We start from the raw sequence: 15,225 nt of genomic DNA, 5'->3' as shown, positions 1-15,225 counted from the left end.
CAGCACAGATCTTTGTGGTATGTCATTGGTGACGGCTCTACTAGTAGAGGTGGAATCACCAATGTTGACATATGTGTTCTGTCGTTGAGCCAATTGGCTACCCATCAAGTGATGTAAGGAATAATCCCAAGTTTTTTTTTAATTTCTTCAAGTCTTTTGGGTTTCTAATACCATGACGGGAATGGACCCCATTCCTAAGTCAAAGTAGGATTAAAGTTCATCAAATTAGTATTGTTTCAATCTTTAATGTCAGACAGAAGTGCTCTTCGTTGCAACCACAATGTGCCAAGCAATGAGTCCTTCTGCGATCCATACAGGATTACATGTATTGGTAACATATCTAAATACAATTGTAGATTCCTTTTATAAGACCCACTGCTCCTACTACTATTGGAACTGTCTGGCTATCTTTCTTCCACATTGCTGTCATTTCTACCTGCAAATCCTGATATTTTATGACTTTGTGTCTCTCTCTCTGTATGCAAGACACTGTATTCAGTAGGTGTGGAAATTTCAATGATCAATGCTACTTTTGTCTTCTTTTCATGGACCACTATATCCAGTTTACTAGCATCTATCTGTTGAACTGATGGTAATGGGTGATCCCATGTGATGTGGACTTCATCATTTTCTATGATGCTTTGTGGGTCATGTTTCCAGTGTTTTTCAGCCACTTCAGTGCCATAATGTTTGCACAATCCCCAGTGCAACAGTCTTTACACATTATTATGCCTTTCAGTATACAGTCCTTCTACAATTAGTATGTCACAATCAACAACGAAGTGCGCAACTGTTTCCAATTCTGTTTTATAAAACCTACATTTGTATGTTTCTCCCGCATGTTCAATAGACTTTGTAAACTGTGTATGTAGCCCACTATCTTAGGCTGCCAATATTAAGCTTTCATCTCTTGGTTTGAGTTGACCTCTCCTGAACCATTCCCGTGTTTGATCCTGATCAACATAAGACGTTTTGTATACTTGCAACTATATTAATGCATTTTCCACATTTCTTGCCTTCTCATCTGGTCCTTCACCTTCTATTCTTTCATTTGTTTTTTTGGCCAATTCAGTTGCTGCCCGATTTTTATCTACTTCTGGTTTGATTTGCATTCCTGCTTGATGTCAATATGTTTCTGCTAGATTAAACAGAGAAGTCATATTATATTTATTCTTCTCATGTTTCAAAACGTTCACTACTCTTGGGTCTTGTGAGATGAGCATATATGTGTGCAATCCCATGATTGCAGATCTATACTTGTAATCAGTTTCAAGGAGGCCCATCCCTTCTTCAGAACGGGGAATATATAATCTTGGTGTGCACTGATTTTTATAAATCATTTGGTGAGCATGAAGCATCCTTGTTTACCTGTCTAATCTATCCAACACATTTTGTGATCAGTCAGTCACTCCAAAACTGTAAGTTAGGCAGGAAGAGCAAACTGGTTTATAACATGAATTTTGTTCCTACATATCAATACTGTTTTCAGGATTAATTTAAGTCTTCTAAAGTATTCCTTACTAAGTTTTATTCACATGTGTTCATGTTATTTTGTTGATCCGTCATCAATTCCCAAATATTTATACACGCCCTCTTGCAAAAGTTCTCATATCACATTCTTGTCCCAAACTGATGTTTTCCTGGTGCTACAGTTTTCCTGCTTTAAAGGTTGCTTTTGCACATTTATCAAGACCAAATGACATTCTTATATCATCTGAAGAAGTTTCTACAACTTACAGTTGTGCTTTCAGTTTCTCATCTGATGAGCTATACAGTTTTAAATCATAGACAAAGAGAATATGTGAATCTTTACACTGTCTTGTTTTCTAGGCGCCAAATTACAGCCATGGCCTAAGGTATTAAGTAGACACCTTAATGGGTTAAGGGCAAGACAGAATAGCAGGAGTGACAAAGAGCCACCCTGGAATATCCCCCTTTGAATTTTTATTCTTGGAATAATAATATGTCCTTTATCATGGCTTATTTGCAAAGTAGTCTGCCACTGTTTCATGGTCACTATAATGCAGTTGATCAGTGTAGGGTGCATTGCATAGATTTTTAAGCACTTTATCCATGAATGTGGGGTAATCAATAAATCTTTAAAAGAGGTCGATAGTCACTCAAAGCTCCTTGGAATTATTATAGATGAACGCATGAAATTTGATATCCAGATACAACACATCATCCGCAAAACACATTCCAGCTTGGTACACTGTATAGAGAGAACCATTTCCTAAACCTATTCATTAGACATACCCTTACCACAACATATCTACTACCTTCTCTACTTTATGGCTCCCCCCTTCTTACTAACATTCATACCTCTGCTAAAAACAAACTTGAAACTTGCTATAATAAAATTGCCAAATTCGCAACCAACTCCAAATATTCTGTCTACCACTGCATTGCTCTCACATCTCTAAAATGGCTAGAGCTTCCTAATTACATTTACTATCTACAACTAAATACTGCTCACAAAATCCTTTTCAAACCCCAAGACTGTCCTGCTCTTAGCTCTACCTTCAAATATTACTTTCCCAACAGGCCACTTAGATCAGGTGACCAGCAACTATTACATATTCACAAACCAACACTCCCTTTGGGTCAGCTTCTCTATTCTTACTCTGTAGCCAGAATTTGGAATACTTTACCTCTTCCCATCAGATCGACTCAATACTTTACTCATAGCTGGATATGCAATTGTACCAAGCCCCCTAGACTGTACAAAATCCCTATTCTCTCCAGTCATCTCTATTACTGGTAAAATAGTAGCTCTATTTTTGGTAAGATAATATCTCTGAAATGACAGCAAATACATCTATTACTTATGCAAACCCTTAAGATCAGTAATGCCTGGTTAACTCTATAAATTACTGTGAACTACTCACATGTACATTTAGTACTTATTTTCCATTTCATGTTAATTGTTCTTTGACTTTCTATTCTGTGTGAAGTTTTACCTCTGTAAGATTACAGTTTAATTTGTTTTTGTAGAACTGAATATTGTATCATTGAACTGTAAATCTTAAATGTAAAAGTTTATACCTTGGAGTTTTTCTCCCTGGGCCTCCACTGAAAATGGGCTGTCTTAGGCCCAGAGGACTTTCCTGGTAAACAAAGAGCAAATAAATAAATAAAATAAATGCTATCAAATGCTTTTGTGTAGTCAGTCTATGCCATACTTAGATTCTTCCCCTTTTTACAGTTCTCCACTATGACTTTATTTAACAAGAAATGATTCTTTGTTCCATATGATTTTCTTTTATTGCCCTTTTGTTCATTGCCATAATTGAGTTTTGTTCTAAATGACTATAAACTCTGCCAGCATCAATTCTCGTGTATGGTTTATACATTGTTGGAAGGCAAGTTATTGGTCTATAATTTTTAGGGTAGCTTGCAGGTTCGCTCTTAAGTAGGAGCATTGTTTTTCCTGTTGTTAGCCAGATTGTTGTTTGTTCCGGCTGTGCTTATAAATAGTTTTTACTCATAGCTAAATCTCCGTGCAAAGATGTTAATACTTTTAACCAGAAGTTAGGTACTGCATCTGGGCCTGTGGTTTTCCAATTAGAGGCTTTTCTTAACTTTGTTTCAATCTCTCGGGTTGTTACTTCATCCCATTTCATATGTTGTACCTTTAAACTTCTTATTCTTTCTTTTATTTCTTCTGTCCATTTAGCATCATCATTATGTTCCACAGGATCGTCATAAATACTTCTCCAAAATGTATCTATTTTTTCTTTTTTGGTGGTCTTTCAATTCCTTTTACCTTTTTCCCAATTCTCTATAAAACTTTTTGTGACATCAATAAATTGCTTATTTTGTACTTTTCCTTTATACTTATCTGCATATCTTCTAAGCTTTTCTGCCTGTTTTGAGATTATTAGTTTTTTATTTGTGATAGTACATGATAGATCCTGATCTGTTCTAATACTGCACATTTCTTTTATCACGTCTATCTTTCTAATTGTTTTTGTTGATCTGTTCCCTCTTCTATACTCTTATAACAGTGACACTTTTTGTCTTAATGACTTTATAGTTCTCTCTGTTCAATACTTCCATGATGGCATTTGATTTCTCCCCTTTCTCTCCCTCACTACCCCATGTTCTTGTGGTATAACTTTATCAGTTATTAATTTAGCTGCACAGTAATATATCCTGTTTACTTCTGTTATATCGCAATCATCTCTATGGACAATCCTATTTACAGTATTCATTTGTTTTATCAAACTTCTGACTTTTTGCATTTTATTGACTTTCTGAAGTCTATCTCTTTCAGTGATCTTAATTTGTCTACCTCTATTAAATCAAGCAACTCTTCTCTTAACTCACTTTCTTTTAAACTGAGGGCACAATTTTTGTCTTCCATTTCCTGTGGGCATTCTATAAAAAGTTCTATAGCATCTTCCTGTGGCACATTCTGTTCAATTTCATCCTGTACCATCTGTTGCTCTGTCATGTGGGAACTCACTGGCCTATCACTCCTCAACATTGACTACTTCAGAGTTTCCACAATTTCCTGTTCCTTCCCTTGTTGTCCAGCTTCAAGTGAATTTTTGTACTGATTTCCTGTGGAAGGCTCCAAAATATCTTAATATGGCACCTGACTAATTGCTTCCCAGCCTTGACTTCTGAGACATAGATTGCAAACAGTAAAGGGACTAGCACAGATCCTTGTGGTACATCACTGTTGACAGGATCTACTGGCAGAGGTGGATTCACCAACGTTGACATATGTGTTCTGTCAGTCAGCCAACTGGCTAACCATTTAGTGATGCACGGATTAATCCCCAGCTGGGAGAGTTTCTCAATGATACCTGAAAGGGGGATTGTGCCACAAGCCTTGGCTAGGTCAAGATAGGCAGTATGCACTGCCTTACATTCATCTAGGACTTTAATGACTTTCACAAAAAAGTCTACTAGGTTTAATAAGCATGATCCACCCTTAACGAATTCAAACTGGGTTGGGTCTAGAATTTGAAGGTTGCCTATGTCCTTGTTGATAAGGTCCACAATGATTCTTTCCATGGCCTTGCAGATGATGCTGGTTAGACTTATGGGTATATAGTTCTCAGGGTCGGTTGATGCTCTCCTCTTTGTGCAAGGGGATTACTGTTTCTGTTCTCTACTCTGCTGGAAGAAAGCCAGTTCTGAGGCTATGGTTAAAGAGAATGCTAAGAGGGTCCTCTAGGTACTGTTTTAAATTGCTTAATAAGCAACCTGGGATGACCTGGGAGAATTGATTATTTCTGTGCTACATATAATCACTAACACATGCATATGTAAAATTATTCTGAATTCTAGCACAAATGCTGATAAAGTCATTATTAAATATAAACAGTGCCCTATCTTATCACTATGTTTAATCACATCTTATTAAATCTGAAAATGTTGATAATTTCATTATCAAATATATATGCTGTCTTATCACATCTATGTGTAAATTCTGTTATTTATAAGAACCTTCTAGGGTATTGATCATCAGTTCCTTTTGAAGCTTTTCTCCATGGGTCTCCAGTGAAAAAGGGCTTGTATTTCCAAGACTGACTTTCCCGGTAAACAAAAGTAAAGTAATTAAACAAACAAATAAATAAACAAGTGTCTGCCTCAAGTGTGTTTAAGAGGCTTGCACTCATTAACTCTGTTGAATCATCAGTTCATAGAGTAAATTTCTTGGTAAATTAATTGAGAGCACACTTTATCAGGTGGTGGATATGTTAAAAGAAGGAAGATCAAGTGCATGCCGGAAATTAATTGCCAACTGTCTCACGGGCAGAACCCACATGGTGAGAGTTGCGGGAGCTAGGTCAGACTCTAAACCGGTTACAAGTGGTGTTCCCCAGGGATCAGTCCTAGGACCTCTCCTCTTCAGCATATACTTCTCAAAGGTACAGGCAAGCACAGGAGGACTATGGCAGACCAAGTTCACAGACGACTGCAAACTAGGGGCTATAATTGACTCTTCAGCTGACACAGACATCCTCCAAAAGGGTCTCACAGAGACGGATATCCGGTGTCAAAACATGGCCTCAAGCTAAATGGCAAAAAGTGCATAGCCATCCCCTTTGGAAAAAACAAAGTACCCACTAACTGCCACATAGGTGGTATTCCCCAAAATACTGAAGACGTAATAAGGGATCTGGGGACCCAAGTAGATACTAATCTCACCTTTGATAATCACATTGCCAAAGTGGTTAGAAGATCCTTCTACATGGCCCACCTAATCACAAAAGGGTTCACATCCAGATCAAAAGAGGTCATTGTGCCCCTCTACTCATCACTCATTAGACCCATCATAGAGTACAATGCCCCATTTGGGATGTAACTTACAACACAACTGCAACAGGTGGAAAGACCACAGAAGTACCTCACCAAGAGTATCACTGGTCTCAAACGAATGCCCTATGCAGCTCAACTGAAGAAACTCCAGCTGTACTCAGCTGCATACTACCTACTCGGAGGTGATTTCTGCCTGACATACAAGGCCATGTCCAACCCAGAATTGATGGACATGGTCCACCTAAAGAAAACCTTATCCCCTCGAGCCACACGCTCTCGGGATCTAAACCTCACCACAACAACAAATAGGATGTGCTGGAGGGATAGATTCCTGTCTCAGAGACTTCCCAAGCTTTGCAACAAGATTCCAATCTACATTAGGCAGAGCTCCTCACTAACACTCTTCAAAACAAACCTTGACGAGTGGATGAGACACAGAACGTTTACCCCAGGGATCACTTCAGTGGCTCTGCTGGACCAAGGTACAGGGAACTAATCTAAGGTGGTGGCATACGGTGAAATCCTGAAACCTTTAATTGGTAAAGACCAAATGACAATAAATACATCCATCTACAATATGATTGGTAGATTCAAAATAGCTCATTCTGACCTGGTGTTTAATATAGAATGCCATCTGTCTTGTTTCATATTTCCTTTGATGATATGATGTCTATAAAAATAAAAAAAAGTGCAAGAGTGGTGTGCTAGATGATGTTTATATAATGCGTTATTGACTTTTTTGTTTTTAATGTTACTTATGTGTTCAGATATTCTAATTTGAAAATAACATTGGTCAGGGGGATGATATTAACAACATCATGATCATATTGTAAAACATTCCAGTGTCTCTTCACAGCTTGTATGAGTTTGTCAAAATTTCTGGCACTTGAAACATATCCCATGCCATACCCTGGATCTGAATCTATTGGTGAGATCCTTGCATTGTGATTGAAAAGTCTACTTTTTGGTTCATAAGGACCTTCCAAGCCACCATCCGGGACCATTGTTCGTTTTCTGGGCGACATCACTGAACCACTTTCTTTTCAACTTTCTTACTCTTTATCTTAAACCTTTACTTGGCATTATACACTCCAGATTACATGACACCACCAATTTCTTGCAAATCATTTCTGACAGTCAGCTAGAAGAGGACTGGTTGATGTCTTTGGCCTATGTTAGGTTAGACAAAGCTGGTCTATATCAACCTTCAATTCCTTTTTTTTGGAAATTAGCTAGATTTGTCCTCACCAGTAACGTCTTATTTTATCAGAACAAAATATATGGACATCTGGGCTACTTAGACAACTGTTGTTTAGTAGTATGGAGGTGAACTTGTTGTTTGCTTTGAAATTTATTATAATTTTAAACAATAATATCTGGGGCTTAGAGTTCACTGTTCATTATTTTCTCATCACCAAATTACCTGATAATACTTTAGGCACTGAAGTATACAGGAAACATCCTGAATACAATACAATATTACATGCCTCCAGTTTCCATCCTCCACATGTTGCTCGGAATATCCCCAATGCAAGGATCTCACCAATAGATTCAGGGGCAGGGTATGGCATGGGATATGTTTCAAGTGCACAATTTGGTTAGTTCATTAGAGAGACATCCAACACTAATTCTGTTCATTTAGGTTCACCACCACATATGCTTGTAATTCTGACAAACTCATACAAGCTGTGAACAGACACTGGAATGTTTTACATTTTCATTTCGGAAAGGAAAACTTGGGGTTTCTTGTTTTAATCATTTCAAACTGACTGGAACACTTATAGGCTGTTATCCTTGTGGTCATTCATTGCATTGCATTAGAAAGAATGAAAATCTAAACAATTTTCCAGTAGGAATTGTCCATTTGTTTATTTGCATGCTTGTTCTTCTCATGGCTCATTTTATGGTCAAACCTCTAGACCGAGAAGGAAATTAGAAACTCTGAACATAAGTTAAAAAAAAAAAAAAGAGTCAATAATGCATTATATAAACATCATCTAGCACCACTCTGCCAACTTTTCCTTTATGATTATAGACATCATCAAATTGTCATGCATATATCTCTTTTTTTTTTTACACTGATGAAGGCTGTATACTGACCGAGCTGAAACCGGTCTGTGTAATTTTTGGTCTTTACCAATTAAAGGTTTCAGGATTTCACTGTATGCTGGCTCTATTTTGTTTGTTTGTCACATTTGTTCCTTGAGTCATGCATTTCCACCGTGCAGGAGTACCTTTTTTGCTGCTAGGCTTATAAATGCCTTCAAGCAGATAGCCTAGTACCTACCTATGAACCTATGAACCTATAAAAGTAAGTGTGGTAGTGCTATGTGTGGGAAAAGTAAGTGTGGTAGTGCTACGTGCTTGTGGTAGTGCTACATGAGGGAAGTAAGTGTGGTAGTGCTACGTGCTGGAAAAGTAAGTTTGTTAGTGCTACATGTGTGAAAAGTAAGTGTGGTGATGCTACGTGTGTGAAAAGTAAGTGTGTTAGTGCTACACATGGGAAAAGTAAGTGTGGTAGTGCTACGTGTGGGAAAAGTAAGTGTGGTAGTGCTACGTGCTTGTGGTAGTGCTACATGAGGGAAGTAAGTGTGGTAGTGCTACGTGCTGGAAAAGTAAGTTTGTTAGTGCTACATGTGTGAAAAGTAAGTGTGGTGATGCTACGTGTGTGAAAAGTAAGTGCGTTAGTGCTACACATGGGAAAAGTAAGTGTGGTAGTGCTACATTTGGGAAGAGTAAGCTTGGTAGTGCTAGTTTAATGCTGGGACTTTTGGATGTACCAAAAGACTCAGTGTTGATGTGGGATTGCATGTGGAGCATTTATGCATTAAGATTAAGGGTAGCCAGGGAAGTATATAGATACAGTGTCACACATGTGTGTTGCTATATGTGGTGCATGTCTGAGTGTCTTGTGTACTGATTATGTTACAGAAAGTGATTTTTTAAGGTAAGTTGTAGGATTTGTTTGGAGGCAGGGATTAGGACACATTAATAAGGTGGTGCAGAGAGGCAACATAGCAATCAGTGTATAGCATACAGTTGAACAAATAAATAAGATACAGATATAAAGTATACAGTTGAGCATATATACATACAAGATACATCAATACAAGAGAACATAGATTCATAGGAGGTTACTAGGCTCATGGCCCTAGGACATTCACAGACCTAGCTATGTTATACCTGTGTTTCCTAATTGCCCTTAGTTAGATAGTTGTTATTTGCAGAGCGACTCTATGATCAACACCAACTGCCCCTATCCATGAGGGACATAGGTGCCACTCCCAGGGTGAACTTGCACTCTCCCATCCAATTATCTAGGTTGCACTTGAATAGGGTTATTGGCAGCTCTGTTTCAAGTGAATTGGAAGTTTATTCTGGAAGAGTGGCACTCAATGGGAGATATATGTGTCTCTCCAACATGTTCTGTTAATGTCACAGGCTAGGTTGAGATCCCTGGAGTGAGTGATTCTTGTCCTATTTGATTTACAGATATGCAGCATTTCAATTAGGGCAGGGTCAGAGACAGCTTTGTAGGCCAGGCACAAGTCACCTTTCAGCAGCCTGTAGGACACAGAGTACAGTGGCAAGCTTTCAGTCTTTCTATTTAGATTATGTTTTGGAGGCCCTACATTTTCTTCGTGAAAAGATTCTGTGGTCCCTCCTGTTGCTGCAGGTGTGTGGTGAGGTACAAGCAAAAGGGGAGCACTATAGAGGAGTTATAACATCCTTAATCGTGGATGCAATGCTCTTATTTATATTTGCAATGTAGAAGGTTTTCCATATCACTGTGAACACATGGTCATCAAAGCTTATATTGCTATCAACCTATGTTCCCAAATCCCACACTACTGGGTTTGAGCTTGGAATGTTCTGTCAGTATTGTAATTTGCAGGGGCTTCCTCTTTGCCAAAGGGGATAATATTGCACTTTTCTGCATTTAACTTTAGTCCATGGATTTGGCACCAATCATTTGTCTGGGTTAGCCCCTTTTGTAGTATGTTAACATTGTTTGGGGGCTCAACGACTGCACCCAGTTTGCCATCATCAGCAAACTTGGTAAGCCACAGGCCATCTACTTTCACCTGTACTTTTGAAAAATAGATTCCAAACAGCAGAGAGTCCAGCACAGATCCTTGTGGTATGCCACTGGTAACTGGCCTACTGGTAGAGGTGGAATCCCCAACTTTGACAGTATGAGTTCTGTCAGTGAGCCAGTTGCCTACCCATCTAATGATGTATGGGTTAATCCCCAGCTGGGAGAGTTTCTCAATGATACCTGAGTGGCGGAATGTGTAAAAATCTTTGGCTAAGTCAAAACAGGCAGTATGTACTGTTTTGCCTTCGTCCAGGGCTTTGGTGACATTCTAGAAGAAGTCCACCACATTCAGTAAGCATGATCTACCCTTAATGAAGCCAAACTGGGTCAGGTCAAGAGTTTGAGGGTCACATATGTCCTTGTTGATAAGGTCCATGAAGTTTCTTTCCATGGCCTTGCAGATAAGGCTAGTTAGGGTGCTTATGGGTCTATAGTTCCCAAGGTTGGTTGATGGACCAACTTTGTGTAAGGGGATTACTGTTTCTGTTTTCCACTCTGCTGGAACAATGCCAGTGCTCAGAATGAGGTTAAAGAGAGTGTCAAGTGGTTCCGCTAGGACTTATTTTAGATTGTTTAGTAAGCATTGTGAGATGTTATCTGGTCCAATAGAACTGATATACTGCTTCTTCAAAATGTAACAGTTGATTGCATAAGGTAAGGCACATAATCAAATATTGCATTAACAGAATACTGCATAATGGTAGGTGATATATTACCAATTATGGGAGTCATGTATCAACATGTAACATTATATGTATTCAATGACAGCAGAGTGTTTCACATTCTCGGAGCATTAGGAAGAACATATCAGATTGTGGTAGTGCATATCACCTTCTGAAAATAAATTGTTTTATTTTTTTTTATTTTTTTTTTTTTGGAAAAAGTTTTTAAAGACGCTGTTGAGAGGAGGCTAAGAGACATAAAGCAAGAGCACCAACAAATCAAGGTTGTATGTGGCTTTATAGGGAACAGGTAATACAGAGTGAGCAAAGGTTGTTATAGATGGAAGAGATTTTTCCATGGGTGAAGAGGTACAGGGACAAATCTAAGCATTCTTAACATATGATTTCACTGAGGACTCGAATAGGTTTGGTTTGCTATTTTGTAGGATGGCGGTATGCAGAGAATTCCAGATTTTTGCAATATAGCTCAAGTAAATGGAATCATAATGGAACTTATGGGGGAAGTGATATAAGTCATGAATTTACCAGACATGCACATTTTTCTAGTGGGTGTATACCACTGAAGAACATTGTTAAGCGACAGGCAGCTGTCTGGGATGGGAAACCTCACCTGGCCCGGCCACAGAAAGGACTGACAGAATGATAGCTCTTTCCCCATTCTGTTGTTGGTGGTGCATGACTGTTCTTAGTTGGTGTATCGATTTGTCTGGTTAATTCCAATAATGAACAAGACTCTGTCATGCTAAGTAGTTGTGTGGCCCCGTGTGGTCATCTCCAAATTCTTAGATGGAATACAATTATAAAGAGTACCAGAACTTGTCAGAGATTTAGGATACATTGTTAGGCTTAAAAAGGCCTTTGTGGTCATTAGCCTAGTAACACCTATGAACCTAAGTGTAAGATTATATATACTAGCTTGAGCTGACAGTAGCTGAGGTAAGTTTTTGTTCAAGCCATTTGAGTCATTTTATGGCAGTTCAATGGTGGGTTCTGTTGTTTCCATTGGTAGCAAACTGAGCTATTTTTTGTAGCACTGATCAAGTTTTGCAAGTTGAGTTGAATGCAAATTTGTAAAGATGGGACAGCATTTGAGATTCTGGGAAATGTTATGCATTCATGAGCATAGGCAGTTAAGTAGGACTTCACCCTGTAGAACAGTCCAGGCTTTTTGCTTTGTTTTCTTGACTATGACACTACCATCAAAAGAATGAAGGGTGAGCTGGCATAATGGTTAAGGTGTTTACCTTACAAACACAAGGTGCAGGGTTTGATTCTCACATAGGTTAACTGGCTAGGCTAAAAATGGCCCTCAAGGGTAGTAAGCCTAGTACTAATCTATGAACCTATGAAGGGTGAAATTATGATGTTCAGCTAACACATATTCCCTTACTGGTATTTAGGTAGTAGATCCCTGCTACCCTCCTCTGGCAGTCTACTTAAGTCCAGAGTCCGTGCCACTGTCTGTGTGTGGGTATAATGAACCAATCACCTGGAAGTACAGGGACTGTCTTACATACCCACAGACGAGACCCTTTTGGTTTTCAAGAGCCATAGGAAGAGAAGGATCTCTTGGAACACTGTTCCATACTTTTGATCTCTTTAGCTACTTAACTCGGATAAGAAAAACATTGGGGTTTTATTTCCTTCCTGTGTTTTCTGTCAGTTTGAATACTGCATTCTGCTGCTTTGACTGTTTTTTTTTTTATTGGGAATTTTCTATATGCCTGCACATAAATACATAAATAAAAGGCTTATACTGTTTAATACAAGCTTTTTGCTAGTTTCCGGGAATTTTAAATCCTGGAAATGTATTTTATTGACATTTCTGAATGTTACCTAACTTTCTGTACTAAGGCAATTTAAGAACAGCTCCGCTTATTTCCTCCTGCTTCCATAGCTACAAGTTAACCACACCTGTTGTTTCTGTTGATTCAAAGTTTCATTTGGACTTTCAGATCTGTGCAGAATCTGTATCCAGTTGTTTGGAGTTGCTAGAAAAGGCCTTTGTTTTACTCTTTCAGCTAGGGTTCAAGTTGAACCTTCAGAAGTCATGTCTGGTGCCTTCACAAAAACTTGTCTTTTGGGGGTGCCTGACTGACACTTAAAAAAAAACGGCCCTTCTTCCTCAAGGAAAGGTCAGGTTATACCAGATGATATTTCAGGAATTCTCCAAGAGGAACATCAACTTGGCAAGATAATTCCTAAAAATTCTAGGACTGATGTTGTTCATGATTCTCATGATACCACTAGCCCATCAACACGAGGAAAATTCAATAATATGTGTGTAATTGCTGGACCCAGCACTTATACTCCCTGGAATCCCAGTTGTCAGTTCTGGACTTCATCAGATGAGTGTTTCAATGGTGGAGAGCACAGCATAGTATCATTCCAGGACTGTCCTTCTTCACACCCATTCTGGCACATTCTGTCCAGACAAATGTGTCTGATTTTGATTATGGAAATGTGCAAGTGTAGGCCATTTGGAGGCTCAAAGATACATGGAAGCGGATCAATATCCAGGAAATGTTGGTGGTCATCCACATCTTAAAAGACCTTAACCCTTTGTGGACTTCAGTTCTTCTTCTTGTGGTTATGGACAACACCACAGAAATGCGGTACCACAGGAAAAACAAGGGGATACACGGTAATGCTCCCTATGCTGGTTGGCAATGATGACATGGGAGCTGGCTTTACAGCATTCTTTGATTCTTCAGCATCAGTCATCCCACCAGAGCAAAATGTTGTGACAGACAGGCTAAGCAGAGTGCCTGAAAGACCGACACCAGTGGCAGCTCAAGGCAGTGGTGTTCTACAATCTAGTCTAGATGTGGAGAATTATTTAATTGGTTAATTAGGGTGTGTTAATTTATGAGGGTGTATTTAAGGCATTGTTTGGTAGTGTTTTTTTAGATTCTGTAAAGGTGATTACACCAAGGCACTAGAATACTGCTCAATAAAATATTGGACTGCCGTTTTTTGCATTCTTTTCCTGTTTCTGTTCCTGGTGGCGATTACAGTTGGATCTTTGGTTCTATCAAATGTATTGACTGTGGCTGGAGTAGATGTGGGGAATGACTCAAATAGATCTGCTCACCTCCTTTAAAAACAAGTATCTGGAGAAATTTTGTCCCAGTCATTCTTACAGCAATGCTTGAAGGATAGATACATTCTTATTCTCTTGGGGTTGAACGCCCCTGTTTGCATTTCCACCATTTCCACTGATTCACAAAGTATTTCTGAAGGTTCAGAAAGAAAGGCCAAAAGATCATTTTGGTCACCCCCTACTGCCCCAGCCAATCTTGGTTTTCCGTATAATGGTATTGGCCAAGGACAATTACCATATACTTCCTCAAACTCTGGATTTCCTTACACAAACTCAGGGGCAACTGGTGCACACCAGATTGGAGCATCTACAACTGACAACCTGGATGATTTAATCTTGGATCCATTCAGGTACTTGCTTCATGAGAACGTATAGCAGGTGTTAAAGAGGATAGGAAAACCTGTTACTTGAAATTCTTATGTTTGGAAATGGATGAGGTTTGCTAAGTAGTACCTAAACAGGAGCAGACCATCCTTCAATGTGAACATCCCCATGGTGTTAAAATATTTGTGTGAACTACTTTAGGCTGGCGTATCATATGCATCCATTAAAGTGCGTTTAGCAGCCATCTCTGCTTGTTTGCCAGGGGACTCCCTTTCGTCTTCTTCTCCTTCTTCTTTTTTGGTAAAACAGTTTGTGAAAGCAGTATTTCATAAGAAACCCCCTCACAAGTAAATTCCTGTTTCATGAGATATCAACTATGTCCTGTAAACATTGACCTTTCTGCTTTTCAAACCTGTTGCTCAGGCTGATCTGAATTTCATAACATGAAAAACTGTTTTGCATATTGCTATGACATCTGCAAGGTGAGTCTCTGAGCTACAAGCACTCATAGTAGGGCAACCATACCTTATTTTCCACAGCGATTGAGCTGTGTTACACATGCACCCCTCTTTCATGCAGAAAGTGGTATCAAAATTCACTCTCAATCAGTCTGTCAACATACTTGTGTTCTTTTTCGAACCTAAGAATAAAGGAGAGAGGATACTTCATACCTTGGATGTTCTCTGGCATCCCAGGTAGTACTTTAACAGAATGAAACCCTTCAGGAAGGGTGAAAGACT

At 38.9% G+C, this 15,225-nt stretch overlaps 1 protein-coding gene across 1 annotated transcript in view; it reads right to left on the bottom strand.

The window, feature by feature from the left end:
- The window catches only part of UNC13C (unc-13 homolog C), a 4,920,764-nt gene that overhangs the window by 2,281,429 nt on the left and 2,624,110 nt on the right, over positions 1-15,225 (bottom strand). The window lies entirely within an intron of this gene.

This window comes from Protopterus annectens, chromosome 7.part1 (assembly GCF_019279795.1).
Source record: "Protopterus annectens isolate FY-2018-M chromosome 7.part1, PAN1.0, whole genome shotgun sequence".
NCBI classification, from domain to species: Eukaryota; Metazoa; Chordata; order Ceratodontiformes; family Protopteridae; genus Protopterus; species Protopterus annectens.
Note: the sequence above shows the minus strand (reverse complement) of the source record. Positions and strands in the feature narration are given on the sequence as shown.